Source organism: Notamacropus eugenii, chromosome 2 (assembly GCF_028372415.1).
Source record: "Notamacropus eugenii isolate mMacEug1 chromosome 2, mMacEug1.pri_v2, whole genome shotgun sequence".
Classification (NCBI taxonomy): domain Eukaryota; kingdom Metazoa; phylum Chordata; class Mammalia; order Diprotodontia; family Macropodidae; genus Notamacropus; species Notamacropus eugenii.
Window position 1 is genome coordinate 437238830 of NC_092873.1, and position 15192 is coordinate 437254021.

A 15192-nucleotide genomic window follows, 5' to 3' on the forward strand; every position below is an offset into this window, starting at 1 on the left:
CACTTTTAAAAAGTGTTTGCTGAAGTAATATCAGTATGGTGTGAAGCTCTTGCTGGCTAGCTCAGTCTCTTGTGAATACAGCTCTGGAACTAATTTCAGAGCAAGCCCAGAACAACAAAGGTGTGAACCAGGCAAGTTAACACCTTCTTGGGTGTGAATTCAGAGACTAGAACCTTTATAACCCAGGGGTTATAAAAAGGAATATGAGAGCTTTGCTCTTTAGTTCTGGAGCTGTAGCCTTTGAAGGAAACTTCCTACATCAGAGGAAATAAAGTCCTAGGAACATGGATGTCAATAGAATGATTGAAAATCTCAGGACAGTACTCACCTGTTCCATTTGCTTGGATTATTTCACCAAACCAGTGACCATTGACTGTGGGCACAACTTTTGCAAAAACTGTCTCTTCCAGAGCTGGAAGGAAGCCCACATACCATGGACTTGCCCCTTGTGCAGGGGAACTGTTCAGCCCAGAGATTTACAGCCCAATAGGTGCCTGGAGGATCTACTGATCATTACTAAACAGTTCAGACCTTATTTACTACAATACACCACCTGTGACCAACACCTGGAAAATCAGAATCTGTTCTGTGAAGATGACCAGAAGCCACTCTGTATGTCCTGCTTACTTTCCGAAGAACACAAAACTCACAGTGTGCATCCCATAGAAGAGTCTGTCAAGAATTGCAAGGTGAAACTCCAGGAAGTCCTTAGCAGCTTGCTGGGGAAAGAGAAAGAGGCTCAACTTTTATTAGACCAGGAGAGAATAAGAGTAACACAGTGTAAGATGGAAGTACAGACCCTGGAGCAGGTCATCATACCAGAATACATCAAAATGCACCCTTTCCTGACAAAGAAAAATCAAAAAGATCTAAAAAAGCTGGATGAGGAAAAAAGAAAGAATGTGAAAAAATTAATGGGGACTGAGGCCAGATTTTCCCAATATATCCAAAACTTAAGGAAGACAACTGATGAGCTAGAGAAGAATTTTGAGAAGCCAGTCATGGAGATGCTTCTGGTTGGGAGAAGCATATTAGAAAGGAGTGAGGTACTGTTGCTTCAATGTCCAGAGCCTGCTGCTCTAGATTGGACTAATTGTGGAATGAGGGAAATACTATTAACCTTCCAAAGGAATATTACTCTGGATCCTGAGACAGCAAATTCCAATCTCATCCTCTCTGAAGATCTAAAGAATGTGAAGCTTGCAAGTGTCCAAGTTGAACATGCTATTTTTGTTTTAGGGGCTCAGAGATTCACCTCAGGGAGCCACTATTGGGAAGTGGAGGTGGGAGGCAAGAGTGAGTGGGAAGTAGGGATCTATAAGGAATCAGTAAGAAAGAAGGGGAGGTTACCTGGGGATGTGTTCTCTCTCATGTGTCTCAAAATGGGAGAGAATCTCAATTTCTGGATCTCCCACACCATGGAAGGCATTCATGCAAGAGTGCCTGTGCACAAGGTAGGCATTTTCCTCCATTATGACTGTGGACATATATCATTTTACAATGTGTCAGATAACTCCCTTATTTACAGCTTCCCCCCTATTACCTTCCAGGGTCCTCTCCGGCCTTTCTTTTCTCCTGGCCTTTCAAACGAAGAGAACAATCCCAATTCTCTTACTATCTGTCCACTGAGTCCTCATTGCTGATGCCTTTCAGCCCTCTCTAGGTTCTGGGGGTCAATACAAATAGAGGGTCCATCATTTTTATAATTACTAAGTGAGAAGCTCAGTGGCAATAGTAACAAGAGATGAATGCATGTTCAACATGCTTACAAGACCAAGCAAAAAAAAAAAAAAAAGAATGGAAAAAGTACGTAGTCACTCTTGTTCAAACTATCTCAGGACCCCCAAACCCAATCTCATCATTATATCAGACATACTGCTAGCAGGTTCAATGACTAAAAGAAACCGGGCACCAAATGATCACTTAGCATTTCTCCAGGATGCACAGAATTGAGTTAGAAAAACAAATATCATGTTACTGAATGTATTGACTACTCCACTTTTGTGTCTATCTGTGTGTAGGGAGAAGAGTTGAGAAACTAGGAAAGGGACTATAGGGGGAGAGGGAAAGGGTTCTCACAGACTCACTAATCCTTGGGCTAACTAAAAGTCATGTCCTACCAAGAAGGAGAGGTGAAATAAAAAAGAGTAGAAGCAGATGAAAAAATACCAAGGAATGTACCAACAACCCTTTCTCATGAGAACTGTTCTTCCCTCTCCCTGACACTGCTCATTGGCTTCCACACTTGCTCTCTAGAACTCCTGATTGTCTCCTTAATCAATGAAGCATCTGCAAGGGAACTACTTCATGAGCACCCTGAGATCTGGGGTCAGTGGTTCTCCCAAGACTGCACTGAGGTTCATAATGGTACAGCTCTGCCTTATAAGTCCTGATCTCATGTGGCTCAACCAGATGTGCACCAATATTGTCACTCTTCACCCCATGTATTGGTAGAGCAGCAGTTCTGCCTACTCTCTAGCTTTCCTTATTCACCTGAAAAACAACTTCGATGATTCCTTATTTCACCTGGTATTCTTTTCAAAACACAATATAGAAAATATTTTCCTCCTGAACTTTGCTGCTAACTTTTCTGATTTCTTCCTTACTGTCAAGAATTATGTGTTCTGTGCCTTCAATTCTGTCGCTATTATTTGGTGGGGGTTGGTGAGCTGGGACAACAGATCCTAGGTAATAATGGAGTTCTTCAAACTAAGCTTCACAGGAAAGCTCTGCTGACCAGTGACTTCTCCCATATGGCCTCTTCCTCTTCTATCATGAGATGCCCTGTGATTAGCCACTCTCCTACTTCTATATTCTGCTGCACTAGAAGAAGCCCATCATATTCTATACTTCCTTCTATTGACACACTGGGGTCTACTTTTCCTTTGAAGAATCATCTAAAGGAGAAGTGTCAAATACATGCAGACCCGTGGAGGAAGCAGATTAAAATGTAACTGAGAAATATTTAACAAAATGAATAATAATACAATAAAATATATATGACATTACATTTTAACACTAAGTCAATATGTGGTCAGTAGGGATCCTTGTGTAGGAATTAGTGCGCTCTTTCATTTGCATTTGATATTACTAATAATGTGAAAATGGATACCTTGATTTGCTTGATTCCCCTCTCTCCCCCCAATTATCCAGATAACTAAAAGAACTATATGAGAACTAGCTGTATTGCCTTGACATACCAACAGTCCTTTACAGTGACTGAGAATAAAGCTAGCTGGATGTGCAGAAAATCAGCAACTCTGAAGTCAATCAATTAAGCTCATAATAGCTTTGACACAGACCCTGAGCAACTTAGTGATTTATGGACCTTTAAGAGACATCCCTGTCTTTAAAGACTTTCCTGCCTGCAGGTTATAAGACTATGGACATATCCTGTTTTGTGGTTTGGGGAGATAATCTTATCTCCAGAGACTCCCCTAACTTTGGTTAGGGGGCTCTCAGAATGTCCTGTTTTTGGAGACATCTTATCAATCCTTGAACTATGGACTGCTTATCACCAAGGATGCTTTCTGATTTCTGTATCAAAAGGCCACAGTTCTGATACCTGGAGTTTCTCACTCCCCCCTCCCCTTGAGGGCTCCCTGACTCAGTCCCTTCTAAACCCACCTTTTCCCCCAAAATTCCTTTCAAAGGTATGTAAACTCTTCCCATCCATTATCTGGCTTTCTGCTCAGTGCAGGCTGGACAGCACCCATGCACTTATTTCTTTCCTTCACTGCTTAATAAAAACCTTTCTTTATTTTCACAGGCATTGTCTTCCTCTGGTTTTCTTCCCTTTAGGGAAAAGAGGGGCTTAAATCCTGAGAACTGGTCATTGCCTTCTCCAGTATCTTCTCCTTTGGGGGGAAAGAGAGAGTATCAAAGAAAATTTATTAAAATGGAGTTCAGAGGAGGAAAGGCCTTCTATGTTCCTTCCCTAGAACTTTTGATCTCCCAGACCACCATCCCCTGGCCATGTGATTTTACCTTCTCCTCTCTGATAGACTTTCCTTCACACAGCTCATCAGGCTTGAGCAGAAGTTTTTGACCTTTCCTGACCATGCTAGATCATGACTCTGTGGAAACAGAGCTTCCTTGTTTCCCACAAACTCTCCCCTTTTCCTCTTTATTAAAATTTCTGTTTCTATAACTAAATCCAATCAATACCTCCTCACTTTCTTTCCTCTATGAATTCTTCCCTTTGTCTATCTCCCCTTTATATGAATATGGGAAGAGAGCAAAGTTGACCAACGCATTGACAAATTATAAGAGGACAGTCCCCTTTCATAAATACGGATACAAAGACTCAGAAGAAAAAAGTAAATCAATGAATTGTCCACTTAGAAGTTCCATCTCATACAATAGTCTGGGGAGGAACATCATCTGATGCAATTTTATGGTACAGATGGTTACTGAAGCTATCTATCTTCAGTACAGCATTTCAGCATCTTATTCCCTTTATCTTCTTGTAGAAGATGTTCACTCTCCTACAAAACTGACCTTCATACAATTTTTGATTACCATTCCTAAGCTTCACACTCTTATCACTCTTACTAAATCAAAATTGGAACTTTGATCAATTGTCATGTTTAAGAAATTCACATTAGAACCCAGCTTTTACATTTTACATTAATTCACTATTCATTTTCCCCATCAGGAGGATGAGATTTCACTAAGGAATTAATAACAGGCTCTAGTATATACATAAATATAATAAGTAATCATTTTTAATACAGTACGTATCACATAATAAAACAATTTCATCTTCTGGTCATGTGATGCTTCTTTTAAAGCATTTTTAAGTTAGGCCACAAACTATTCTTCTTTTAACATTAACCAACTGAGACAAAAATAATAACCATGTATGCTAACCTCACAGGCCCTCAATCTAACTGTTCCCATACTATGACTAAGAATTAAAGGACCCTTACTTACTGTTGCTGGTCCAAAACCCTAAGCCTAATGGCTTAATTTTAGACTTAACCTCAGATGTTCCCCTACCAACAATCTATTACTTAATAGATCTGGTATTATGCTTACAAAACTTTTGATTATAGGAAATTGCCACTAAGAGTAGGGACATTTCAGGGAAACAACATCTCCCTAATTTCACATCAATTCCAGGCAGGAGTAGATTGTCAACTGGCATTAAGTCAGGTGTAAAGTCTGCCAGGTGTCAGTGGGGAAATTGAGTCAGGAGAATCCTACCTCAGCTCAGGCTGAACACTTGTTTTCCCAGCCTTCCCATGAGATCACCTTTTTCCAGTTCATACCAGCCTCTCACAGGTTCACTGGCATAATGGAACAGTAGCTCAGACCACCTTTCTTACTATCTACACCTGGAGTTAAACTCAGAAGAATGGTTCCATAAAATCTTAAAATAGGAAGCTCCAATAATGAGTTTCAGATACGTCTATAATTTCACATTGGTGAGGAATATCTTTAAAGAAAGCAAGTCTGAAGTAGCTTGCATGCCTTTCTATGCATGTTCTAGGTCTTGATTAAATAACAATCATAAAATCAAATTTACCATTAAAACCATAAGTTATTGCGCTAACAGATTTACATCTGCTTCCCAAGCTACTCTATTCCTTTCTAACCATGCTCAGTCTAAAATAATGAGTTATACATATGATAAGTTTGAACACTAACTTCAACGTATGTTCATGAAATGAATTCAAATCAAAACAGAAACATTTAACTTTTCCATCAATGGAAAATATTACCAAGGTTACCTGCCTCTAAGAAACTACACTGAAATTCCTTTCCCCAAACTGAAAATGTCTCTGATTTAGTTTCAGTAATTTGATTCAGTCAATTGTATTTACCCAATTGGTCTTTGTAACATGTAAAGACCTGATTTCAAGTCAGGAACTTTGTCCCTTACCCCAAAAGAGTTTCAGTCTCATTTTTCTAATAGGGCCCTGGAAAACCTCACCTTGAAAGCTCCTTGGATTTCCCCCACTTGAATTGGCTCTCCTGAGGCCCACAAGCTTTTCCCTATCACTATGCCCAATCAATCCAGTTCTCCAGGCTACTCCCATCAACATCACCCCTGGAACCCCCAGACCACCTGGGGCCACCTCCTGACTCCTTCCTCAGTCCCTCTGTAGATAAGATACATCTTGCTTTAGCATTATAAATGCTCATATTCCCTAAAAGTCCACTCAATATTGAGAAAACTTAACAAACTTTTACCTTTTAAATTAGAGAAGGCTTGGGTTGGATTCACTTGAGTAGGACCCAGCATGTCACTATTTGAGAGTCCCAAGCACCCCTAACCTCAACAATTCCATACTATTACAGTTAACTTTATATCCCAATCTTGTTCTATGGAACAATGATTCAGCATTACCTTTATACTTTGATTCCCTTTTCTTTATCTAATTATTTCCATAACATTCAGAAAGAGTGTTCTATTTCAGGAATTTTATTTTTCACAAGACTATACCAGAGTGCCCATTTACCCAATTAACTGAAAACAGAAAAATTTCACTACTTGCATTGTGCTTCCATCTTAAACTATCTGCTTTGACATAGAAACATGCCATGAATATGAAAAGCAAGGACCTAATTAGATATCGTCTCCACCTTATAACCAGACTCAGAAATGGCCAAGGAGGAAAACATTCATTTTCAAAGGAACACAATGGGGAAACTGAGCCAGGAGGATACCATCCCAAGCTCAGGACACAATTGGCCCCTGAGGCAAACTTCTGCCTATAACAGTCACATTCCTCTCTGAATAGTAGAACACAATTAGTAATTGTCCCAGAGGCCTTTGTATTAGGTGGCAGGTTTCACTAATCAAAAATATTACCAGGACTTACATCTTAGATCTTAAATTCGTCCCAAAAGTCAATCACTAGAGATTATTTCTATGCATTTTCAAATTCTCACCAAAGCAAATTCCTTCTTTAGAAACCCCATGACTCGAACAAGCTACTTAGAACTGCTGGGGCTATACTTTTTGACTAACCTGAGGACTGCTCCTTTCCATACATACACTCAGTATATACCAACTTTGGGTTTTAGCATTAAAGCTATAAACAGCAAACTTACAATTTTCATAAGTGATAACCAAATTGTCTTAACTGTAAACACGAACAATAAACTTGAGATGACATAAATTGCATTTCCATATCATATAAAAATTATTGACAGAAGGATAGGCTATCTTACCAAGTGCAGACAACAACTGGATGGCTTCTTTATCTTGACCCATCCCCCTTCACCCTCTCCCCAGGGCTGTGGCTAAGTGCTGAACCTGGATACTTCCAGGCTGTAGCTGCTGCCCCTACCCCTTCCCTTGCATGTGGCAGGGAAAGGGTGAAACTCTCTTTTCTTAATCTGATCTGGGATGAGAGGTTGCAGTCATAATAAGATATCCTCTTGACTCAAGGGAGCGACCAGGGTTGTAAAGAGGTGTTTCAAAATTCCTTAATGACCAATAACAAAACCTCCAGAATCTGCCAAGATTCTAACTTTTCACTTCTGTGTCCACCCCTTAAAAATTTAGTAGGGCATTGAATCTTTCAAGCCAACAATCAAGGGAGTACCCTTTCTTAGGATACCTGAAACATGAAAAAAAAGTGACTGTTTCTCTGAAAGCACCTATTTAAGGACACAACAAACCTACCAGTAAAACTTCGAAAACTCATAGTAGGTTGGATGTAATTGTATCAAGTTATCACAACAAATTAGCCTGCAAATGGAAATGTAGTAGGCCTTTAGAATCACACACAAAAAAGATTTTTCAAAACATTTCTTTGTGAAAAGTATTTCCCTTTCCAAAAAAGCTCACAATTCATCCTGATGCTAAAAGTGATAATGACTAAACTTTAATAAAATAACTTAGCTGGAAATCTTAAAGATTGGAATTTATGGAAACCAAGTTGGTGCAAAATGTCTTTTAAGTATAACCATACCACAAGCAAATATAAGACCTAATACTCTTAACACTTTAAAAGGAAAGATTATTATCCATAAACTCATGGTTGTTTTTTGGGGTTTTTTTTTTTTTTTTTGCTAACCTAGGAGTAACTCTTAGGGAAGTCCTGCTGAGTCCAGTTGCAAGGATATGGTGGCCAGCAGGCCAGGAGAAAAGGGCGATCCTGCAGGCATGGGTGTGGGGACAGGGAACACTGGGGTGCAGAGGGAAGGGAGCTTTCACAGTTTTCCCAATTCCCTAGTAATGAGAGAATTGAAAGAATAGGACTTACCCTTCCAGATACGACTTTGGAAGTTGTGTCCAGATCTATGACCTCCAACTGCTGGACCCAGAGCCTAGGAGTGTCAGGACAAGCATAAGACACCCTTGTAACTGTCTGCTCTAATGGGACCTGAGAGGTCAGGCCCAAAAGGCTCCTCCGGGCCTTCCCAAGTGCTTGGAGAATGATCCCAACTGCAGGGAGGGAAAGGGTTAGGGAGAGAGAGGAGGCTTACATCTAGGCAGTTTTTCCAGGCTCAGAGACCCACCAACCCACCTCCCCAACATTCCACAGGGGAGGGGAAGGAATAAAACAGTGTAAACCAAGGTGAGGGGGAAAAACATACGGTAAAAAGTCTGCTCAAGCAGAGCAAGGTGCCTTTTCTTTAAGTTTTAGAGACCAAATTTCTTAATAAGCTTGTTTTGTTTAGAAACCCCCTTCACAAATTGCTTTTCCAGATTATATTGAAGTCAGGCTGTATTACAATGGAACATTAGCCACTTTTCTTTAGAATCTCCTGCAGCCTCTCGACACTTTCCCCAGCATCCCAGGAGGAGGGGAGAAAAAAATGTGACTAAAAAACAAAAAACAAAAAAAAGAAAGAAGAAAAAAAAGAAAAAAAGAAAAAGAAAAAGAAAAAAACGTGACTGACCCAGTACAAGGGCATCCCCTTATCTTCCAACCCCAATAAAACTTTTATATAACAAATCAGCTTACAAATTTGGTAGGCCTTCCAAAAATCATACAAAAGATTTTACAAAGCATTTCTTCATACAAAAAAATCTTCCTCTCTTAAAAATAGTTTACAATTTGTCACACAACCCTCTTGAAACTAACTGACAAAAATTACAAGAAAAGATCTAAAACCAAGGCCTTTCCACATTTATCAAGCTTCCTTTCACAAACATACTTTTGTAAATGCTTGATTTATAGCAAAAACAATTTTAGTTAAAACTTCCTTCTTAATAGCAGAAATAAACTTTTTAACATACTTAATACATCCTTAGATGGAACAGGCTTGAAAATCACTCCCATATATAAAAATATATATATTTTTTTCAAGGATTCTCATTTTCTCAATAAGAATTCTACAACAACAACAAAAAACATCTTACACAGAATTCAGAACATTTTCTTAACCAATTAATCATTAATTTAACAATGCAGTTCCTAATATAAAAACATTTAGATTTACTTAAAAATATAAATTATTTAGGCTTACTTAGAACTTAAAATGTCATTACCCATTCAGGTGAATGCATTTTCACATCACCTTGCACAGTAATTTATCCCCTTACCACAACGTGGGCACACTCTATCACATGATAATCATTTAATATAACTTTTTGATTACAGAAATTTGCTATAAAAGAAAAAGAGGGACAATGTAAATTCTAGTTCAATAAAGTCTTTAATAGCATATAAATATTGACTTGGTATCCTTTCATGCCAGGCCTAGAGGCCTGAGGGCTACCCGAGTCTTACCTTACCTGTCCCAGGTCTTCGGTTGGCCAAACCGGATAAACGTATGAGAGAAGAGACTTTCTGGAGTCGAACAAGGGTTAGGCTTTATTCAGGGTCCTGGTTACATGTGCAGGGGGAGCTCTTCCTTAGGAGGGAGAGAGAAATCTCCCAAGGAGGCAAAGATCTTACAGTAAGAGATTGGAAGCAGAAGTGTAAGTGGGGAGAGAGGGGGAGGGGAGAGCGAAGAGAGGAAAAATGGAGCCTTCTGTCCTGTCAGGGCCCCTCCGTGCTAAGAGTGCCTTCAGGCTTTCCTGACCCTAATTAAGCTCTCCGGCCGCGTAGTTTGCACCTGAATACCGTGCCTGTTAGATAACAATAGGTGTGCCCAGATCCGGGTCAGTCTCGAGGGCGGGGATGCTCCTCCCATCACATTTCTCACGGGAAGAGGTGGAAATACACGAGATAGCTCGGTCTCACTCCTCGATTCCCTGCTGTTTTCTGGGGGGCCTCATGAGAACTCTAAGATTTAGAAGTTCCCACCTTTACCCGCCCGAGACTGTCCACATGGAATTGAGCTTCCACCCCCAACACTTTCAGATAGAGTCATCTCATATTTGATTGAGCTATTAACTATTAAATCAAGCTAACCTTAAGACAAGATAGCTCATAGATTATTACTTTTTAGTTCCATGTACTGGAATCCAGTTTCAGCTTAAACAAATATAATCACTAATGATAAACATTTTAGCCTTTCTTTCTTAAGTCAAATACTCTTGCTACTTAAAGGAAAACCTTATTCATAACTTCTCATAAGGTATCCCTTGAAGGAAAATGTGACTGATCATTCTCAGCTCTGAATAGCTTTTCCCCTCTCTTTTTTTTACTCTACTTCCTTAAAGAGCTGAAACACCATCTTTTGGCTCCCCTTCCCCTTCAGAGGCCCACCAGATAAGCTCTCCCAGACTCATTCCAGCTTTTAAATCAGATTGGGGAGGGGGTAACATCCTCTGGTAAAGCATACATAGATATTCTGCTGTTTCACCCAAACCTTTCAGGCTATATACTAGGAAAAGCATACAAAATTTTACAAAAAGTTTGAAATTATACCTGTTTTCCTCAGATTAGCCTAAAACGCTCCAATATTCTAAGACAAGGCTTTTGATCCAAGCAGAGACCTGAGGATGCTGACAGGGCATTGCCAGTCTCCCCAGGCAGAAGTCTTCATAGTTTCAAAAGATTAAGTAATTGGCTGCCTAAATACTCACATTCCTTGTAGTCATCCTTCAGAATCTGGAGAGTCAACGCTTCCGAAAGAAATCACTGAAATTCCTAAGTGAAGTTGCAATTTTAAACACACTGTCTGGTATCAGATACATTGACCCAATTCAAACATGAAGTACACATTTTAACCCTTCACTGCAGACTGCATGAGGCTCATCCCCTCTTTTTTACTTGCCAATACAAAAGAGATTATCCTAGGTGAGGTAGGGAATGACCTGCCTCACCCCTATCTGACAGAGGTAAGAGGTCCATGAGTGCAGTAAATTACACATATTTTCAAACTCTTTAATATATTAGTCAGTTTTTATTTATTTTTTCCCTCATTTTTAAAAAAAAAATATTATCTGGGATAGGTGTCTAGGAAAGGGAGCTTAAGGACACTTTGAGAGATTATGGTAATATAAAACATCAATAAAAACTTTTTTTAAAAGTTTGATAGAATTTTCCTATAAAAAAGAATGATCTATAGATTTCTTTCTCTGCTTTATCTCTCTCTGTTTCAAGTATCAGTATTTTATTCAGTTCATAGAAGGTGATTCTTAGGATCACGTTTTTTTTTTTTTTCAAACAGTTTATATAACAGAATTCACTTGCAATTCCATCTGATCCTTAGTAATTTTCCTTTGGGAGTTCCTTTATAGCTCACCGTAGTGGATTTTTGCCAAGCACTGTTTCAATTTCACTGAAACTTAATTTCTGTACATCAATAAGTACTTCAAGAAGGAAGGGAGAATTCAGAATTTAACTAGGTTGAAACAAGAAAAAAAAAACAATATTGTAACATGGTGAGGGCGGGGAGAGTTAGAAAAACAGGTAGTGAAATGTAAAATTGACATGTCTCAAAAGTCACACTGAAGTGCCCAAGTTACCTCAGAATTGATGCAGCATCCAGAATTTTCATCCAGGTTTTGGGAATAAAAACAATTTGTTCTCACGTCCTCACTTGTTCTTAAGCTGCCTACTGTGATCAACACCTAGTATGAGACTTGGAGAAAAGAGAGAGACATGGGAGTCAATTACTGACTGCAACTGTTAATTGGGGCCATGTATCCTTAACCTGTATTTGTCAACTGTATCCTTACAAGCTGAGTAGGGCTACTTTTTAATAACCATATTGCTGGTGTTAGGTCAAGTCATTTACTTCATTTCAATTCCTGAGGCTGGTAAGACTATAGCCTCCAACTACACTAATACAATTCCTTTTTCTGAAATTGGGTTATTTAAAATTTCTGTTTCTTTTTCCATTCACCTATATGTTTTATATTTTTGTAAATATTCGTCCATTTCATTTAAGTGATCAGTTTTGTAGTCATGGCATATGATGGCAAAAATACTTCATCTGAGTTTTCATTTTCAATACTAGTAATTTGTTTTACCTCTCCCTTTTAAAAATTATGTTAGCTAACAGTTTACATGTTTCATTAGTTTTCTTTAAAATGTCTTCTAATTTTATCAGGAAACTTTCTTATTCATTTCTTCCCTCATTTTCAGAATTTCTATTTTTGTGTTTGATTAAAGTTCTTTAATTTGTTGCTTTGTTAGTATTTTTAAATTGCATATCCAATTTATTGATCTGTTTTTCCTCTCTTTTTTTTGGTTGGAAGTTTTTGGAGACATAATTTTTCCCTTAGGGGAAAAGGGTTTGGACTTATAGCAAAAGTTTTGATAGATCAGATCATCTTTGTCATTTTCTTTGATGAAATTATTTGTTATTTTTATAATTTGTTATCAGTTTTAAGGATTAAATTATTTTATTTCCATTCAAATTTTAATCCTTTCTTCAAATGTCTTTTATTTATTATAATTTATGCTGCACTATCATCACTAAAGGATGTTTTTACTATTCCTTCTCTTTTACATTTGTTTATGAGGCTTTTATGCCCTAAAGCATGATCAATTTTTGTAAAGGTGCCATGTTCAGCTAAGAATATAAATATATTACTTTGTATTCCCATTCAGTAATCACCAGGAATCTAGGATATATAAGTCTAGCACATTCTATTCAGTTCCTTAACTTTTTCTTATTTATCTTTTTGTTAGATCAGTCTAGTTCTGAAGGGGGAACTTCGAGATTCCTAACATAGGTTTACCTTATACTTCTCCCCGTAATTTAGTTAACTTTTGTTTTAAGTATTTGGTGCATATAATTGATACTATTTCATTATCTATAGTACCATTAGTCATAATGAAGTTTTCCTACTTATCTCTTATTAACCATGATTATTTTTACTATTGCTTTCTTTGAAATCATGATTGCTGCACTTATTTTTTAAATTTGCCTACAGCATAATAAATTCTGCTCTACTTTCTCATTTTAACTCTGTATGAGTATTTATATTTCAAGTACCTTTATTGTAAACAATATATTGTTTGGATTCTGCTTTCTAGTTCATTCTGCTGTCTGCCATTTTAGGACTCAATTCATCCCATTCATATCCAGTTATAGTTATTTATTGTATGTTTCCCTTATTCTATCCTCTTATACTCTTCTCTCTTCCACCACTTTGCAAAGGAGGTGGAGAAAGAGAAAGAATCTAATCTAAATAAGTTTTTAAAAACTGAAGTGTCTATTCCTCCTCTTTCCCTTCCCCTTCCCCTTTTTACCAAGATGAGTGAAATGATTATTTCTCTCATGTTAATAATAAAATGTTGAATTAGAACTAAGGTTTTTCCCCTTTTCTATTTCCTCATTCAGAAATCAATCCCTGTAAGCAATCCAACCTTTGAAGGGCAGGACTAAAGATAAGATGAAATCTTGGGCAGACATACTTGGAAAAATTCAAATCTGATCAAAAAGTAAAGAAATTCTAGTTCAGGTGAACTGGTGGATTCTGGTCCACTGTGTTTTTCTCAGACAGGTCTGAGTAGAAGTAGATTTCCCCCTTTTGTCTAGATTACCCTAGATAGGGTGGTATGTGTATAGATAAGTCTCTTTGACCAAGATTGAGTGATCAGAGTCATGTCCCTCATGCTTTCATTAGAATAAGCCCCCCTCTCATTAAAATATTCATTCTCTCATTACTTGTTAAGCAATCAGAGTTGATTTCAACCGTCAGGAACACCCGCTCTTCCAAGAGCATATAAGCATTGAGTAGACCTCATGAGGTGTAATTGGTTTATGAGAGATGGTCAAATGACTGTCCTTTTATTATCTGTTAGTATAATTAATAAAACAATTAATTACCCAGAAATGATGTGTCAATTTTTTTATATGTCACAAAACCCAGAACCAGATTCTTTTTCATCTCCACTTTATGAGTTTTCCTCTGAAGACAATGTTTGTTTCATTTGTTACTATTCCATCCCTGGATTTAGCTTGTCTCTTAACCCCAACACACACTCACCCTTTTAATGGCCCTAATTATTTAATGTATTTCTATACCAAACTCTGTGTGTGAGTGTTCAGTCCTTCACTGTGAGTTTTTTATAACAGTGGGGATAATGAGATACTCAGTCCATCCTTCCTCCATGTTTGTATGCTCTGTTTCTTGCACTCCAGTTATTCAAAAGAGAAAATTCCTCCTCCATCATCCTTATTTCTCCCTTAGTCTATTCCTTTTTCCAATCCTTTTCTTCTCTCTTAAAACCTACAAAGCAGAACAAAAACATACTCAGTCCCTGTGTTTGTACACTTCTTAACTCTTTCTGTAGTCCTTGAAAAAAGTGAGATTCTGAAGGTGCACATCTCTTCTCTCTATTAAAAGGTAAGCACTTCATCACCATTCAGCATTTTTCAATAACTTAAATATAATAACCTTTCTGGGTTTCTTGACTCCTGTCTTTGCATTTCAAAATTTAAACTCAGTCTTCTTATTAGGAATGCATGAAAGTCCTCTGTTTGTTTAAAGTTCCATTTCTCCTCTAGATTTATACTCAATTTTTCCAGGTAGGTTATTCTTGATTGTAAGCTTTTAACTTTTGCCTTTTGGAATATTGTATTCCATGATTCTCTCTCCTATATAGAATTTTCAACATAGTGTTGTGATACCTTGACAGTAATTTCTTATTAGTTGGGAAGAAGTTAGAACTCATAGTTTTAGGAACAACTGTTGAGTATTGTTCTTGCAACTAGGAAACTGAAATACAGATAATGAGGTATAGAAAGCTATCTTGCCCTACAGGACAAAAGAGAAGATGGGGATAAGGGAGGGATGTTAGAAGAGAGGGCAGATTGGTGATAGGGGCAGTTAGAGTGCTCAGCGTTTTGGGGTGGGGGCAGGGGAGAAATGGGGAGAAA

The 15192-nt window shown here is 37.9% G+C and overlaps 1 pseudogene; it reads left to right on the forward strand.

The window, feature by feature from the left end:
* The first annotated feature begins 284 nt into the window (after nt 1–284).
* LOC140523150 (probable E3 ubiquitin-protein ligase TRIML1 pseudogene) lies at nt 285–1643 on the forward strand (annotated as a pseudogene).
* The last annotated feature ends 13549 nt before the right edge of the window (nt 1644–15192 follow it).